Raw genomic sequence first — 16,447 nt, forward strand, 5'->3', positions numbered from 1 at the left:
TATATTCCAAAATATTTCACGTAAAGTCAAAGAAATTGAAATGTATGATTCATATCTCGCTTTGATATTATTTTTGGGGGGGAGTGCATGTTGGTTCGTCAGAATATAACGTAACAAATTGTCCAAGCTCCCACAAGATTTAATTTCATGGTAATAAATAAAATGTTTACCTTTAATCCATTTCAAATTGAAATAACTTCTTTTTACAGTATAAATCTTGTTTTTGTTGTGAAGCTGATGGGGACCAGTCAGAGCTATTTTGTAGATGTAATGTTGGATTGATTATCGATGTTTTCCTAAACTCTGACTCATTTCTGATGCAGCCTAGGATGGGCTCCACACTGAGTCTGAATGTGCTAACACCTAAATTCAAGGTGAGTTGAACCTAACTATTTATTTCTGTGAAGCAGGAAAAAACATCTGTTATCTTGACTGACCCTTGAAGGTAAAGGAAAACCTATTCGCTTTATAGTGCATTTCATAGGGCTCTGGTCTAAAGTAGTGCACTATATAGGGAATAGGGCTCTGGTCTAAAGTAGTGCACTATATAGGGAATAGGGCACTGGTCTAAAGTAGTGCACGACATAGGGAATAGGGCTCTGGTCTAAAGTAGTGCACTATATAGGGAATAGGGCTCTGGTCTAAAGTAGTGCACTATATAGGGAATAGGGCACTGGTCTAAAGTAGTGCACGACATAGGGAATAGGGCTCTGGTCTAAAGTAGTGCACTATATAGGGAATAGGGCTCTGGTCTAAAGTAGTGCACGACATAGGGAATAGGGCTCTGGTCTAAAGTAGTGCACTATATAGGGAATAGGGCTCTGGTCTAAAGTAGTGCACTACATAGGGAATAGGGCTCTGGTCTAAAGTAGTGCACTATTTAGGGAATAGGGCTCTGGTCTAAAGTAGTGCACTATATAGGGAATAGGGCTCTGTTCAAAAGTAGTGCACTATATAGGGAATAGGGCTCTGGTCTAAAGTAGTGCACTATATAGGGAATAGGGCTCTGGTCTAAAGTAGTGCACTATATAGGGAATAGGGCTCTGGTCTAAAGTAGTGCACTATATAGGGTATAGGGCTCTGGTCTAAAGTAGTGCACTATATAGGGAATAGGGCTCTGGTCTAAATAGGGCTCTGGTCTAAAGTAGTGCACGACATAGGGAATGGGGCTCTGGTCTAAAGTAGTGCACTATATAGGGAATAGGGCTCTGGTCTAAAGTAGTGCACTACATAGGGAATAGGGCTCTGGTCTAAAGTAGTGCACTATTTAGGGAATAGGGCTCTGTTCTAAAGTAGTGCACTATATAGGGAATAGGGCTCTGTTCAAAAGTAGTGCACTATATAGGGAATAGGGCTCTGGTCTAAAGTAGTGCACGACATAGGGAATAGGGCTCTGGTCTATAGGGAATATATAGGGTATAGGGCACTGGTCTAAAGTAGTGCACGACATAGGGAATAGGGCTCTGGTCTAAAGTAGTGCACTATACAGGGAATAGGGCACTGGTCTAAAGTAGTGCACGACATAGGGAATAGGGCTCTGGTCTAAAGTAGTGCACGACATAGGGAATAGGGCTCTGGTCTAAAGTAGTGCACTATATAGGGAATAGGGCTCTGGTCTAAAGTAGTGCACTACATAGGGAATAGGGCTCTGGTCTAAAGTAGTGCACTATATAGGGAATAGGGCTCTGGTCTAAAGTAGTGCACTACATAGGGAATAGGGCTCTGGTCTAAAGTAGTGCACTATTTAGGGAATAGGGCTCTGGTCTAAAGTAGTGCACTATATAGGGAATAGGGCTCTGTTCAAAAGTAGTGCACTATATAGGGAATAGGGCTCTGGTCTAAAGTAGTGCACTATATAGGGAATAGGGCTCTGGTCTAAAGTAGTGCACTATATAGGGAATAGGGCTCTGGTCTAAAGTAATGCACTATATAGGGTATAGGGCTCTGGTCTAAAGTAGTGCACTATATAGGGAATAGGGCTCTGGTCTAAATAGGGTTCTGGTCTAAAGTAGTGCACGACATAGGGAATGGGGCTCTGGTCTGAAGTAGTGCACTACATAGGGAATAGGCCTCTGGTCTAAAGTAGTGCACTATATAGGAATAGGGCTCTGGTCTAAAGTAGTGCACTACATAGGAATAGGGCTCTGGTCTAAAGTAGTGCACTATTTAGGGAATAGGGCTCTGGTCTAAAGTAGTGCACTATATAGGGAATAGGGCTCTGTTCAAAAGTAGTGCACTATATAGGGAATAGGGCTCTCGTCTATAGGGAATATATAGGGTATAGGGCACTGGTCTAAAGTAGTGCACGACATAGGAATAGGCTCTGGTCTAAAGTAGTGCACTATATAGGGAATAGGGCTCTGGTCTAAATAGGGCTCTGGTCTAAAGTAGTACGGCAGGGAATGGGGCTCTGGTCTGAAGTAGTGCACTACATAGGGAATAGGCCTCTGGTCTAAAGTAGTGCACTATATAGGGAATAGGGCTCTGGTCTAATGTAGTGCACTACATAGGGAATAGGCTCTGGTCTAAAGTAGTGTACTACATTGGGAATAGCTCTGGTTAAAGTAGTGCACTATTTAGGGAATAGAGCTCTGGTCTAAAGTAGTGCACTATATAGGGAATAGGGCTCTGTTCAAAGTAGTGCACTATATAGGAATAGGCTCTGGTCTAAAATAGTGCACTATATAGGGAATAGGGCTCTGGTCTAAAAGTAGTGCACTATATAGGGAATAGGGCTCTGGTCTAAAGTAGTGCACTATATAGGGAATAGGGCTCTGGTCTAAAGTAGTGCACTACAAAGGGAACAGGGTGGCATTTGGTACACACACATAACAATCCAGTCCAGTCCGATAATCACTGCTTCACTAAGGTTGAATAACATCCTAGAGCAGTTCACCTTCAGATGGTTTAACTAAACTAACGCAGTTGGACTGGACAACACAGCCACACCAGGCTGGACTGACTCCCTCTGGCCCCATCTAAAGCCAGGCAGGACTGACTCCCTCTGGCCCCATCTAAAGCCAGGCAGGCAGTACTGACTCCCTCTGCCCCATCTAAAGCCAGGCAGGCAGTACTGACTCCCTCTGGCCCCATCTAAAGCCAGGCACGCAGGACTGTCTTCTCTGGCCCCATCTAAAGCCAGGCAGGACTGACTCTCTGGCCCCATCTAAAGCCAGGCAGTACTGACTCCCTCTGGCCCCATCTAAAGCCAGGCAGGACTGACTCTCTCTGGCCCCATCTAAAGCCAGGCAGGCAGGACTGACTCCCCTGGCCCCATCTAAAGCCAGGCAGGCAGTACTGACTCCCTCTGGCCCCATCTAAAGCCAGGCAGGCAGTACTGACTCCCTCTGGCCCCATCTAAAGCCAGGCAGGCAGGACTGACTCCTCTGGCCCCATCTAAAGCCAGGCAGGCAGTACTGACTCCTCTGGCCCCATCTAAAGCCAGGCAGGCAGGACTGACTCCCTCTGGCCCCATCTAAAGCCAGGCAGGACTGACTCCCTCTGACCCCATCTAAAGCCAGGCAGGCAGGACTGACTCCCTCTGGCCCCATCTAAAGCCAGGCAGGACTGACTCCCTCTGACCCCATCTAAAGCCAGGCAGGACTGACTCCTCTGGCCCTATCTAAAGCCAGGCAGGCAGGACTGACTCCCTCTGGCCCCATCTAAAGCCAGGCAGGCAGTACTGACTTCCTCTGGCCCCATATAAAGCCAGGCAGGCAGGACTGACTCCCCTCTGGCCCTATCTAAAGCCAGGCAGGCAGGACTGACTCCCTCTGGCCCTATCTAAGCCAGGCAGGCAGGACTGACTCCCTCTGGCCCCATCTAAAGCCAGGCAGGCAGTACTGACTTCCTCTGGCCCCATATAAAGCCAGGCAGGCAGGACTGACTCCCTCTGGCCCTATCTAAAGCCAGGCAGGCAGGACTGACTCCCTCTGGCCCCATCTAAAGCCAGGCAGGACTGACTCCCTCTGGCCCCATCTAAAGCCAGGCAGGCAGTACTGACTCCCTCTGGCCCTATCTGCAGTGTGGTGCTGGGGTAGAGTAGAGGTGTAGAGGGCATCTGTGTGTTTGTCCCTAAAGGCACCCTATTCCCTATATAGTGCACTACTTTTGACCAGATACCATAAGAATTAGGTCCCTAATGGCACCATATTCCCTATATAGTGCACTACTTTTGCCCAGGGCCCTATTAGAGGTGTACTATACAGGGAATAGGATGCCATATGGGACCTGTTTTGTTGCAGACTGCATTGACCATGTCCTCAACCCCTCGCTGTGTACAATAGACCTGCTCTTCCTGCTCTGATGCCTGCTGGAAAAGACCAAACCAGTTCGACTGTAGGCTACACATTGCCTATTTAGAATAGAATGAAAGTGAATGCTGTTGAGAACCAAATCCTTATCAACAGGTTATTACATCTTGTGTGGAAGTGTAAAGAACATTCTCAAATGTTGTGCAACTAACAAAGTAGGCCAATAGGGTTTTATGGGATATGGGATGAGTGCTATTATCTTTATGCGCCTTCCTCCACTAAGAGGTATGTTCGTGTGTGTCTCGTCCTCACGTCCTCACTCGGGACATTTTCTGGGTTTTGTACCAGAGCAGTGAAGAGTGCCATGTAGCTACTGTTGTATACCTGGCGCATGGTAGTGGCAATTCAAAACCAGGAAAAACCCTCTACACATTTGCACAGTTTGCATTGTATAAGCCTACAGTTTGTGTGTTGCTGCCATGTTGTTGTTGTCTTAGGTCTCCCTTTATTATGTAGTGCTGGTTATTTTTGTCTTGATGTGTGTTTTTATATTATTCTGTACTTTTAATACCAGCCCCCCTGGAGGCTGGAGGCCTTTTGCCTTCTGGTAGGCTCTCATTGTATATAATAATGTGTTCTTAATCTGACTTGCCTAGTTAAATAAAGGTTTAAATATATATATATATTATTTTTTATATATATATAATTCAGTGAGCAGTAGAGTTCTGCTTTTCAAAAGACCAATACAATTTCAAATAAAAGGAAATAAACCTTTTTGAAAATACTAACATCTATGCAGAGTAGTTACAGGAACGAGAGAGAGAGGGGGAGAGAGAAAGAGAAAGAGAGAGAAGAGAGAGAGAGAGAGAGAGAGAGAGAGAGAGAGAGAGAGAGAGGGAGAAAGAGAATAGAGAGAGAGAGAGATATATAGAGAGAGAGAGATAGAGAGATATAGAGAGAGAGAGAGAGAGAGAGAGAGAGAGAGAGAGAGGAGAGAAAGGAGAGAGAGAGAGAGAGAGAGAGAGAGAGAAGAGAGAGAGAGAGAGAGAGAGAGAGAGAGAGAGAGAGAGAGAGAGAGAGAGAGAGACAGAGAGAGAGAGAGAGAGAGAGAGAGAGAGAGAGAGAGAGAGAGAGAGAGACAGAGAGAGAGAGAGAGAGAGAGAGAGAGAGAGAGAGAGAGAGAGAGAGAGAGAGAGAGACAGAGAGAGAGAGAGAGAGAGAGAGAGAGAGAGAGAGAGAGAGAGAGAGAGAGACAGAGAGAGAGAGAGAGAGAGAGAGAGAGAGAGAGAGAGAGAGAGAGAGAGAGAGAGATAGAGAGATGGGCGTATGGTATTAATCGGCTAAGCAGAAAGCCCCAGTCCAACTGGCAGCGGTGGCTTGCATACGAGGCAACGAGAGAGGCAGAAGAGAAGCCCGATTTCTCCAATGTCAACAGTCTATATTCTAAGGCAGTGAAATATATACAAATAATTAACGTGATGATGATATTAATTTTCCTGGTGATTTTTGTTTAACACACGGAAATCAGATTCATTATTAATAGACCATCTGCCTACACACACTCGAACCGGAACACCGGTTTACAGGCAGCGTGCGTGGGTAACGTCTACGGTACGATGGATGGTATTCTGTGTCAATATCGATCGGTGTGACTACCTCGAGTCACCTTTGAGTCACCGGATTGTTTCGCGTGAAGGTTTATTTCTCGAAACGCAACGTGAGTAGGCTAATCAACTAGTCATCGTACTGAACGGGCTTTCCTGTCACCACCGGGGTGGAATTGTGAAACCTTCGCTTATTGTAAGTATATTTTAAGAATGATTATGATACACTATTATATTTTAAGAATGATTATGATTACATTACATGATTATATGGATGTACTGTAGGCTATTTGATAAAATATGGTGCCAATATTCAACCTTATGCTATTCTTCTGTACATTCACTCCCATGACAAGTCGTATTAAAATATAATTATTATTAGAAACTGTAGGATCAATCATTTTATTGAGAGCCTAATAATAAAGTGGTGCTCGCTTTCATTCATGTGTTACAGATAATACATCCCTGAAACCATACGATATATAGCCAACGCTTTTAATTAGGATGTATATACGATATATAGCCAACCCTTTAAATTAGGATGTATATACGATATATAGCCAACGCTTTTAATTAGGATGTATATACGGTGTAGCCAACGCTTTTAATTAGGATGTATATACGGTGTAGCCAACGCTTTTAATTAGGATGTATACGGTATAGCCAACGTTTATAAATTGGATTTATGTGTAGAGGTTCCAATGATTAAAAGCGGCTTGTTGCTTTTGACTTTTGAGCGAAAGTGAAACTATAGTTTTTTATTCCCACTGTAGTCATATAAATCAAATACAATGTATCTGTTTTGGTTTTCAAATCACATGTTGTATTACATGTAGAATCTACATTTATTTTCTATTTTAACAGGTGGCCCGAATTCTATATTGGAATATTTTTGAACAGAAACCGTTTCTTGGGAAATGTCCTAGTCTTCACAGATAATGCCAACGGGACCATTTAAACCTTAACTAATCAGATGATGAAGATTCCGTCTCCCTGCGTCAATGACGGCTAAAATGGATACCCCTTTCTACCACGACGAAGCCCCAGGCATTCCTCACAATTTCGGACAACACCATGCAGATTACCAACGTTACCAGGGCCACAAGATGATGAGTAAGAAGGTGGCACATAACTTCTCAGGCGGTTCCCACAGCAGCTCTGGCCTGAAACTGTTACAAAGCCAGCCGGGGAGCAACTGCAATATCAATCCTAATAATCTGGGAGGGATTAACAGCAACACAAACAGCTCGTTAATGCCCGGCGGCTTGTCAGATATGAACCTTCTGAAGCTAGCCTCCCCTGACCTCGAGCACCTCATCATCCAGTCTAACCAGGGCCTGGTGCGACATCTCCTGTCCCCAACCCTAACGGAGGTAACCCCTTCATGTACCGGAACAACGCCACTAACGAACAGGAGGGTTTTGCCGATGGGTTCGTCAAAGCCCTGGCGGATCTGCATAAACAGAACCAGCTGGTTGGAGCTCCCGTGTCCCCTTCCTCCTCTATGCAAGGACCCTACCAGAGGAGTATCATGTCTGCAGGAGATCTGCCCATCTATACCAACCTCAGCAGCTACAACCCGAACCACCCCAGCCATATATCATCATCCTACCCAGGGGGACAGATGCCCGACAGCTACCCAGGCCACGGCCCCCACAGACTTGGAGGCCAGGGACCCCACCATCCCCACAACAGGGGGTTTGATGCCCTCAGACTGTCCCAGAGGTCCCTCATCCTCCCGGGGACACCACCTCCTCCCCTCCCTCGCTCTCCCATCGACCTGGAGACCCAGGATCCAAAGGCCGAGAGAAAGAAACTACGTAACCGGATCGCGGCGTCTGGTGTCGTAAAGGAAGCTGGAGCGGATCTCAGGCTAGAGGAGAAGGTGAAGGTTCTGAAGACCCAGAACTGTGACCTGACCTCCACATACCATTATCATGAGGGAACAGGTGGCCCAGCTCAAACAGAAAATCATGAATCACGTCACCAACGGCTGCCAGATAGCAGTGAGTTCAGCCACCCCTGCAGGCCAACAGCACCCGGGAGAGGGACAGCACCAACTGTTGATCAACGGACTGTACTGTACAGGGATGAGAAGTGTATTTTTTCTGTTGCTCTGAGTCAGTCCTCTATAAAGGAGGTAGTACCTCTACTGTACAGGGATGAGGAGTGTTGTGATGGTAAGTGAAATATGCTAACTGCGTGAGTGGTTGGGGAGAAGGGAGAATCCCACCTCTCTATGCTAACTACGTGAGTGGTTGGGGAGAAGGGAGAATCCCACCTCTCTATGCTAACTACGTGAGCGGTTGGGGAGAAGGGAGAATCCCACCTCTCTAAACCTCTACAGACACTTTGAGTTGTAGTAGTAACACAACAAGACATTTCACTTTTATTTTGCCCTCGCGCAGCCCTGAAAGTGACCAAAGCACCTCTGCTTAACAGGAGAGTACCACATGAAAACCTCTGCTTAAAACAGGAGAGTACCACATGAAAACCTCTGCTTAAAACAGGAGAGTACCACATGAAAACATCTGCTTAAAACAGGAGAGTACCACATGAAAACCTCTGCTTAAAACAGGAGAGTACCACATGAAAACCTCTGCTTAAAACAGGAGAGTACCACATGAAAACCTCTGCTTAAAACAGGAGAGTACCACATGAAAACCTCTGCTTAAAACAGGAGAGTACCACATGAAAACCTCTGCTTAAAACAGGAGAATACCACATGAAAACCTCTGCTTAAAACAGGAGAATACCACATGAAAACCTCTGCTTAAAACAGGAGAATACCACATGAAAACCTCTGCTTAAAACAGGAGAGTACCAGACTGATGACTGCAGTCTACAACACTGAACCAAGTAACGATTAGAAGAGTGAGGAGTGGAGGATATTGTGCCTCTAGTATACAGTTCAGTAGGTCCCGGGTGTATGTGGTAACCAGGATGTATAATAACTGAGAGAGTATGAAACATTCGGGATTCCCATCACCTCAAAACAAGAATTTCTAAATTATAGGTCATCTCTATGATAAAAAATTATATGAATCAAAACACTGTTCTATGGTATTTTTACCTGAGTATTGTCAGTTATAATTGGCATTACCTGAGTATTGTCAGTTATAATTGGCATTACCTGAGTATTGTCAGTTATAATTGGCATTACCTGAGTATTGTCAGTTATAATTGGCATTACCTGAGTATTGTCAGTTATAATTGGCATTACCTGAGTATTGTCAGTTATAATTGTCATTATCTGAGTATTGCCAGGTATAATTGTCATTACCTGAGTATTGTCAGTTATAATTGTCATTATCTGAGTATTGTCAGCTATAATTGTCATTACCTGAGTGTTGTCAGCTATAATTGTCATTACCTGAGTATTGTCAGCTATAATTGTCATTACCTGAGTATTGTCAGCTATAATTGTCATTACCTGAGTATTGTCAGCTATAATTGTCGTTACCTGAGTATTGTCAGCTATAATTGTCATTACCTGAGTATTGTCAGCTATAATTGTCATTATCTGAGTATTGTCAGTTATAATTGTCATTACCTGAGTATTGTCAGGTATAATTGGCATTATCTGAGTATTGTCAGCTATAATTGTCATTATCTGAGTATTGCCAGTTATAATTGTCATTACCTGAGTATTGCCAGGTATAATTGTCATTACCTGAGTATTGTCAGTTATAATTGTCATTATCTGAGTATTGTCAGCTATAATTGTCATTACCTGAGTCAGATGATAAGGTTACATCTGTAGTAAAGTGTGAGTTTGACTTTAGAACAAATGACAATTAATGGTACTGGAAGAGTCTCGTGTGGCACCTCAAGGCCCTGATCATACTCATTCTCTGCTGTAGTTTGAAGTTATGGGAATTAAAGCTTTTTCCACTTTAAAAAAAAAGTTAATTGGTCAAAGTATCACAATGTTGTTGATCAAATCCATCAGGCTTAATAATGTGATGTAGATAAGAGGTGCAGATTTATTTCTTTGAGTCACTTTAGTCTCTTGTCTTGGAATATATTATCTGTCTGTTAAGAATTGTGCAATGTGTGTATGAGATGACAGCAAAACCAACCTCTTGAGACTTTCAACTCTAAGGGTTGGATACAATCCGTATTGCCAAAGTATTGCAGAATATCCGGTTACGGCTTGTTTGATATTTAAAGACAATGTTCCCGCGTTTGCAGAGACTATATTCACGGTAAAAGATGCATATATCGGCTTAATCGGAAATGACCTTTTCATTTTAACACGGATCTTGTACGATCCGGATTGAATCCAGACCTAAATGTGTTTATTATTAAATAACTGTGTTCACGTGAAACAGACAGAAGCTTCTGGTGATATATAAATAGTTTAAATAGATTTAAACCAATCACATCTTTGTAAGATTACTATTGGTTGTCATTTTGGAACATGGCTGATTCATTTTGGAACCTTGGTAATTCATTTTGGAACCTTGGTAATTCATTTTGGAACCTTGGTAATTCATTTTGGAACCTTGGTAATTCATTTTGGAACCTTGGTAATTCATTTTGGAACCTTGGTATTTCATTTTGGAACCTTGGTAATTCATTTTGGAACCTTGGTAATTCATTTTGGAACCTTGGTAATTCATTTTGGAACCTTGGTAATTCATTTTGGAACCTTGGTATTTCATTTCGGAACCTTGGTAATTCATTTTGGAACCTTGGTAATTCATTTTGGAACCTTGGTAATTCATTATGGAACCTTGGTAATTCATTTTGGAACCTTGGTAATTCTGAAAGATTTTCCTCCATTCCAACCAAAACACCCTTTGCACTGTTCTTCCTGTGATCATGTTGACCTGTAGGTTTTAGTGTCGGAGTCTAATGATGTTTAATGTGGTAACATTGTGGATCAGTGCTGTGTTAACCTGAACTACACTGTGTCAGAGATACATTTTCAAAGACATTTTAGAGAAACTTGTTGTGTTAATAGACGGACGGACGGACGGACGGACAGACAGACATACAGACATACAGACAGACAGCAGGGGAAGAGGCTTCTTGAGAATGCAGCAAGCTACAATGAAGTAACAAGACAAGGGCTTTTAATCAATAGATAGATAATTATTATATTTCTTGTTTTATAACATTTCTGGAGCAATTTATTTATGCAAAATGTATCTTTGGTATTTATGTTTTTGGGGAAATATGATATTGCACATAAATCAAAACATGAAATCTTGTGTGATATTTATCTGTGGTCTCAACATGGACTCTGTGTAGACATGTTTCTACAAACTATTTCATACTTTATTTAAAACGTTTTCCTATGATTGTCGATAAAGTATTTAAATCATGTAATAAGCGCTCCACTTTCTATATGAATTAGCTTAACTTCTTCACAAAAACAATGATTTAATGCAGTGGACCTACATGGCAACTGAAAGAAAACTGTTTTGTTGATTGATGCTTAAACATTTTTGAAAGATTTCTTTAAGTCTCTATACTGTAAGTACTATTACATAGTTGGTGCACTGAATGTACTATAATTACAGTATATACATAAACACTGGTATTTATGTACACAGAGTGTACAAAACATTAGGAACACCTTAATATTGAGTTGTATCCCCTTTTGCCCTCAGAACAGCCTCAATTCGTCAGGACATGGACTCTACAGAGTGCGATGAAGCCATTCCACGGATGCTGGCCATGTTCACTCGATGCTTCCCACAGTTGTGTCAAGTTGGCTGGATGTCCTTTGGGTGGTGGACCATTCTTGATACGGGAAACTGTTGAGTGTGGCAAAACCCCTTGACGTTGCAGTTCTTGACACACTCAAACCGGTGCCCCTGTCACCTACTGCAAACCCGTTCAAAGGAACTTAATAATGTTGTCTTGCCCGTTCACCCTCCAGAATGGCAACACAGACACAATCCATGTCTCAACTGTCTCAAGGCTTAAAAATCCTTCTTTAACCTGGTCTCCTCCCCTTTAACCTGGTCTCCTCCCCTTTAACCTGGTCTCCTCCCCTTTAACCTGGTCTCCTCCTTTAACCTTGTCTCCCTCCCCTTTAACCTGGTCTCTCCTTTAACCTGGTCTCCTCCCCTTCATCTACACTGATGGAAGTGTATTTAGCAAATGAAATCAATAAGGGATCATAGCTTTCACCTGGTCAGTCTATGTCATGGAAGAGCAGGTGTTCTTAATGTTTTGTACACTCAGTATATGTCTTCGTCTGGAGAATTTAAAAAAACGACTAATCAAGACAGACTTTAAATCTCTCAAATCATTTTGTGGCGTCAAGGAAAATATGTATTTTTAAACTTGAATAAGGCTTTTGAAGTCAATTATGATAATGATTATATTTTTGTACAAAATGTATTCAACGTTGTTACAGTTAAATTATTGAGTTAAAAGGATGAGTTAAACCTTCTGACATGTTGGTGTGATTGTTATAGTTCCATAATATACATGATTTATTGAGGTGGATGTCTAAAATAATATTATTTTGTATGTCCTGAAGTAGGTGTGTGCACAAAGGAACACTACTCTTTGTCGTGTAAAGTTATCTTGTGTCGATTTCAGTGAAATAGTACTGAAGTTGGGCGGCAGGGGTAGCAGCCTAGTGGTTAGAGTGTTGGACTAGTAACCGAAAGGTTGCAAGTTCAAATCCCGAACTGACAAGGTACAAATCTGTCGTTCTACCCCTGAACAGGCAGTTAACCCACTGTTCTGAGGCTGTCATTGAAAATAAGAATTTGGTCTTAACTGACTTGCCTAGTAAAATAAAGGTAAAATTGAAATTAAAAATAGTATTCATATGTTTCAAGAGTCACATAATTTGTTCCCCAGGATAAGTCAGATAAAAAAAAAGGTTGTTTGTGTTTAATCGACGATGTGTGTGGATCTTTCCTTCCTGAAAGAGCTGTTCCTCTTTGAGAGGAAGGTTTAACACTAGTTTCTCCAGACTGTTTTTCATTTTCAGTAACTTTGGGCCAATCTGAGACATGTCTTTTTATACACGTGAGAGAAGGAATGTCAAGCAGCACAATCTACAAACAACTGTCTGTGATTTGGTGCCGTAGTGGTTTGACACATTTAGTTAACCCTGTGATTTGTTCGGCTAAAGCGATGATAACATTTTAAAGCGCGTGTTACGGCGTTCTTCGTTTGTAGAAAGAGAGTCGGACCGAAATGCAGCGTGGTGGTTACTCATGTCTTTAATGAAGGAAAACGATACATGAAATAACTTATAGATACAAAACAACAAACGGAACGTGAAACCTATTACAGCCTATCTGGTGAAACTACACAGAGACAGGAACGTGAAACCTATTACAGCCTATCTGGTGAAACCTATTACAGCCTATCTGGTGAAACCTATTACAGCCTATCTGGTGAAACCTATTACAGCCTATCTGGTGAAACCTATTACAGCCTATCTGGTGAAACCTATTACAGCCTATCTGGTGAAACAACACAGAGACAGGAACGTGAAACCTAATTACAGCCTATCTGGTGAAACAACACAGAGACAGGAACGTGAAACCTATTACAGCCTATCTGGTGAAACTACACAGAGACAGGAACGTGAAACCTAATTACAGCCTATCTGGTGAAACTACACAGAGACAGGAACGTGAAACCTATTACAGCCTATCTGGTGAAACTACACAGAGACAGGAACGTGAAACCTATTACAGCCTATCTGGTGAACAACTACACAGAGACAGGAACGTGAAACCTAATTACAGCCTATCTGGTGAACAACTACACAGAGACAGGAACGTGAAACCTATTACAGCCTATCTGGTGAAACTACACAGAGACAGGAACGTGAAACCTATTACAGCCTATCTGGTGAAACTACACAGAGACAGGAACAATCACCCACCAAATACACAGTGAAACCCCGGCTACCTAAATACGGTTCCCCATCAGAGACAACGAGAATCACCTGACTCTGATTGAGAACCGCCTCAGGCAGCCAAGCCTATACAACACCCCTAATCAACCACAATCCCAATGCCTACAAAAACCCCAATACGACAATACAATAACCCATGTCACACCCTGGCCTGAACAAAATAATTAAAGAAAACACAAAATACTAAGACCAAGGCGTGACAACGCGCTATTACAGGTATTTGGAGATGACCTGATTTTAAATTGTAAGCACCCTGACCCCCCTCATGATCAAGCCAAAGATAATAGTTTATCAGCACATACACAATAACATGGAATACTTCTTTGCAAAAGAAACATTGGTCTCAATGGGACTTTGCTGCTTAAGTTTATAAGTGTTGATTTGAGACAGTAATAGATACCCAAGTTGTAAGTGTAACACGGTGTATGTGAGCGTTGAACTGCCTCCGTCTGCCCAGAGTCCCAGAAGACCAGAGGCTCAGAGGCCCAGAGGACCAGAGGCCTAGAGACCCAGGGGCCCAGAGGCCCAGAGGCTCAGAGGCCCAGGGACCCAGGCTTTTTGTTTTGTGGTACAGGTGGTTAGGTGCTCACCTTTGCACTGTAAGAGACAGTGTTTGACAAGCGGCTACCTTTTCTGAATAAAATGACAGCACTTTGAATATACAGCCATATATAAAGTCACTTGTAAGGTAGACAAGTGGCTACACCTTCTGAATAAGTTAACAGAACATTGAAGATAAGTTGTGTTTTATTCACTACGACAACGACGACGATGATATCACTATTACATTGTAAAGGATCAATAAGGGTTTTAAAGGGAAGTCAAGCTGCAGTTTGTGATGTCATATCCTGGTGAGCACTGACACTGCTGTTGGTGTGTACCAAGGGAAAATTCTATGTCAGAGAATGTTGAATTTTCTATGGAATAAAGGTGCCATTTTGGGACAGTAGGCCGTCTGAATATAGTTGGCAGTACAATGAGAGGGAAACGTGTCTATCGGCTACAGGGCGACTTGCCTTGGTTTTAAACTGTTGTCTTCGACTGATTTGTTTCGGTTTTACAATGTGCCGTCTTCTTGAAAAAGTGTTCATTGTTTCCTTGAATTATTTTTTAAAAATCAAACCAATAAAAAGGAGTATGTTTCTGAAACAGGAACATGTTATTCATTGTTGTGTTATACTGTACACAGCTTGAACATATACCACTCACTCTGTACTCAAATAGTAGTACACATTGTAAATAGTAGTACACATTGTGAAATAGTAGTACACATTGTAAATAGTAGTACACATTGTTAAATAGTAGTACACATTGTCAAATAGTAATACACTTTGTTAAATAGTAGTACACATTGTCAAATAGTAATACACTTTGTTAAATAGTAGTACACATTGTGAAATAGTAGTACACATTGTAAATAGTAGTACACTTTGTTAAATAGTAGTACACATTGTAAATAGTAGTACACATTGTAAATAGTAGTACACTTTGTTAAATAGTAGTACACATTGTAAATAGTAGTACACTTTGTTAAATAGTAGTACACATTGTTAAATAGTAGTACACATTGTCAAATAGTAATACACTTTGTTAAATAGTAGTACACATTGTGAAATAGTAGTACACATTGTTAAATAGTAGTACACATTGTGAAATAGTAGTACACATTGTGAAATAGTAATACACATTGTTAAATAGTAGTACACATTGTTAAATAGTAGTACACATTGTTAAATAGTAATACACTTTGTTAAATAGTAATACACATTGTTAAATAGTAGTACACATTGTTAAATAGTAATACACTTTGTTAAATAGTAGTACACATTGTTAAATAGTAGTACACATTGTTAAATAGTAGTACACATTGTTAAATAGTAATACACTTTGTTAAATAGTAGTACACATTGTTAAATAGTAGTACACATTGTTAAATAGTAATACACTTTGTTAAATAGTAGTACACATTGTTAAATAGTAGTACACATTGTTAAATAGTAGTACACATTGTGAAATAGTAGTACACTTTGTTAAATAGTAGTACACATTGTTAAATAGTAGTACACATTGTGAAATAGCAGTACACATTGTGAAATAGTAGTACACATTGTCAAATAGTAATACACATTGTAAATAGTAGTACACATTGTGAAATAGTAATACACATTGTCAAATAGTAATACACATTGTAAATAGTAGTACACATTGTTAAATAGTAGTACACATTGTGAAATAGTAGTACACATTGTTAAATAGTAGTACACATTGTGAAATAGTAGTACACATTGTAAATAGTAGTACACATTGTGAAATAGTAGTACACATTGTGAAATAGTAGTACACATTGTAAATAGTAGTACACATTGTAAATAGTAGTACACATTGTAAATAGTAGTACACATTGTGAAATAGTAGTACACATTGTGAAGTAGTAGTACACATTGTGAAATAGTAGTACACATTGTGAAATAGTAGTACACATTGTGAAATAGTAGTACACATTGTGAAATAGTAGTACACATTGTTAAATAGTAATACACATTGTGAAATAGTAGTACACATTGTTAAATAGTAGTACACATTGTGAAATAGTAGTACACATTGTAAATAGTAGTACACATTGTGAAATAGTAGTACACATTGTGAAATAGTAGTACACATTGTAAATAGTAGTACACATTGTG

The 16,447-nt window shown here is 41.1% G+C and overlaps 1 pseudogene; it reads left to right on the forward strand.

Annotated features, from left to right (window-relative positions):
- Positions 1-5,775: 5,775 nt before the first annotated feature.
- On the forward strand, positions 5,776-14,331 carry LOC124029228 (annotated as a pseudogene).
- The last annotated feature ends 2,116 nt before the right edge of the window (positions 14,332-16,447 follow it).

Source organism: Oncorhynchus gorbuscha, unplaced genomic scaffold, assembly GCF_021184085.1.
Source record: "Oncorhynchus gorbuscha isolate QuinsamMale2020 ecotype Even-year unplaced genomic scaffold, OgorEven_v1.0 Un_scaffold_5827, whole genome shotgun sequence".
Classification (NCBI taxonomy): Eukaryota; Metazoa; Chordata; class Actinopteri; order Salmoniformes; family Salmonidae; genus Oncorhynchus; species Oncorhynchus gorbuscha.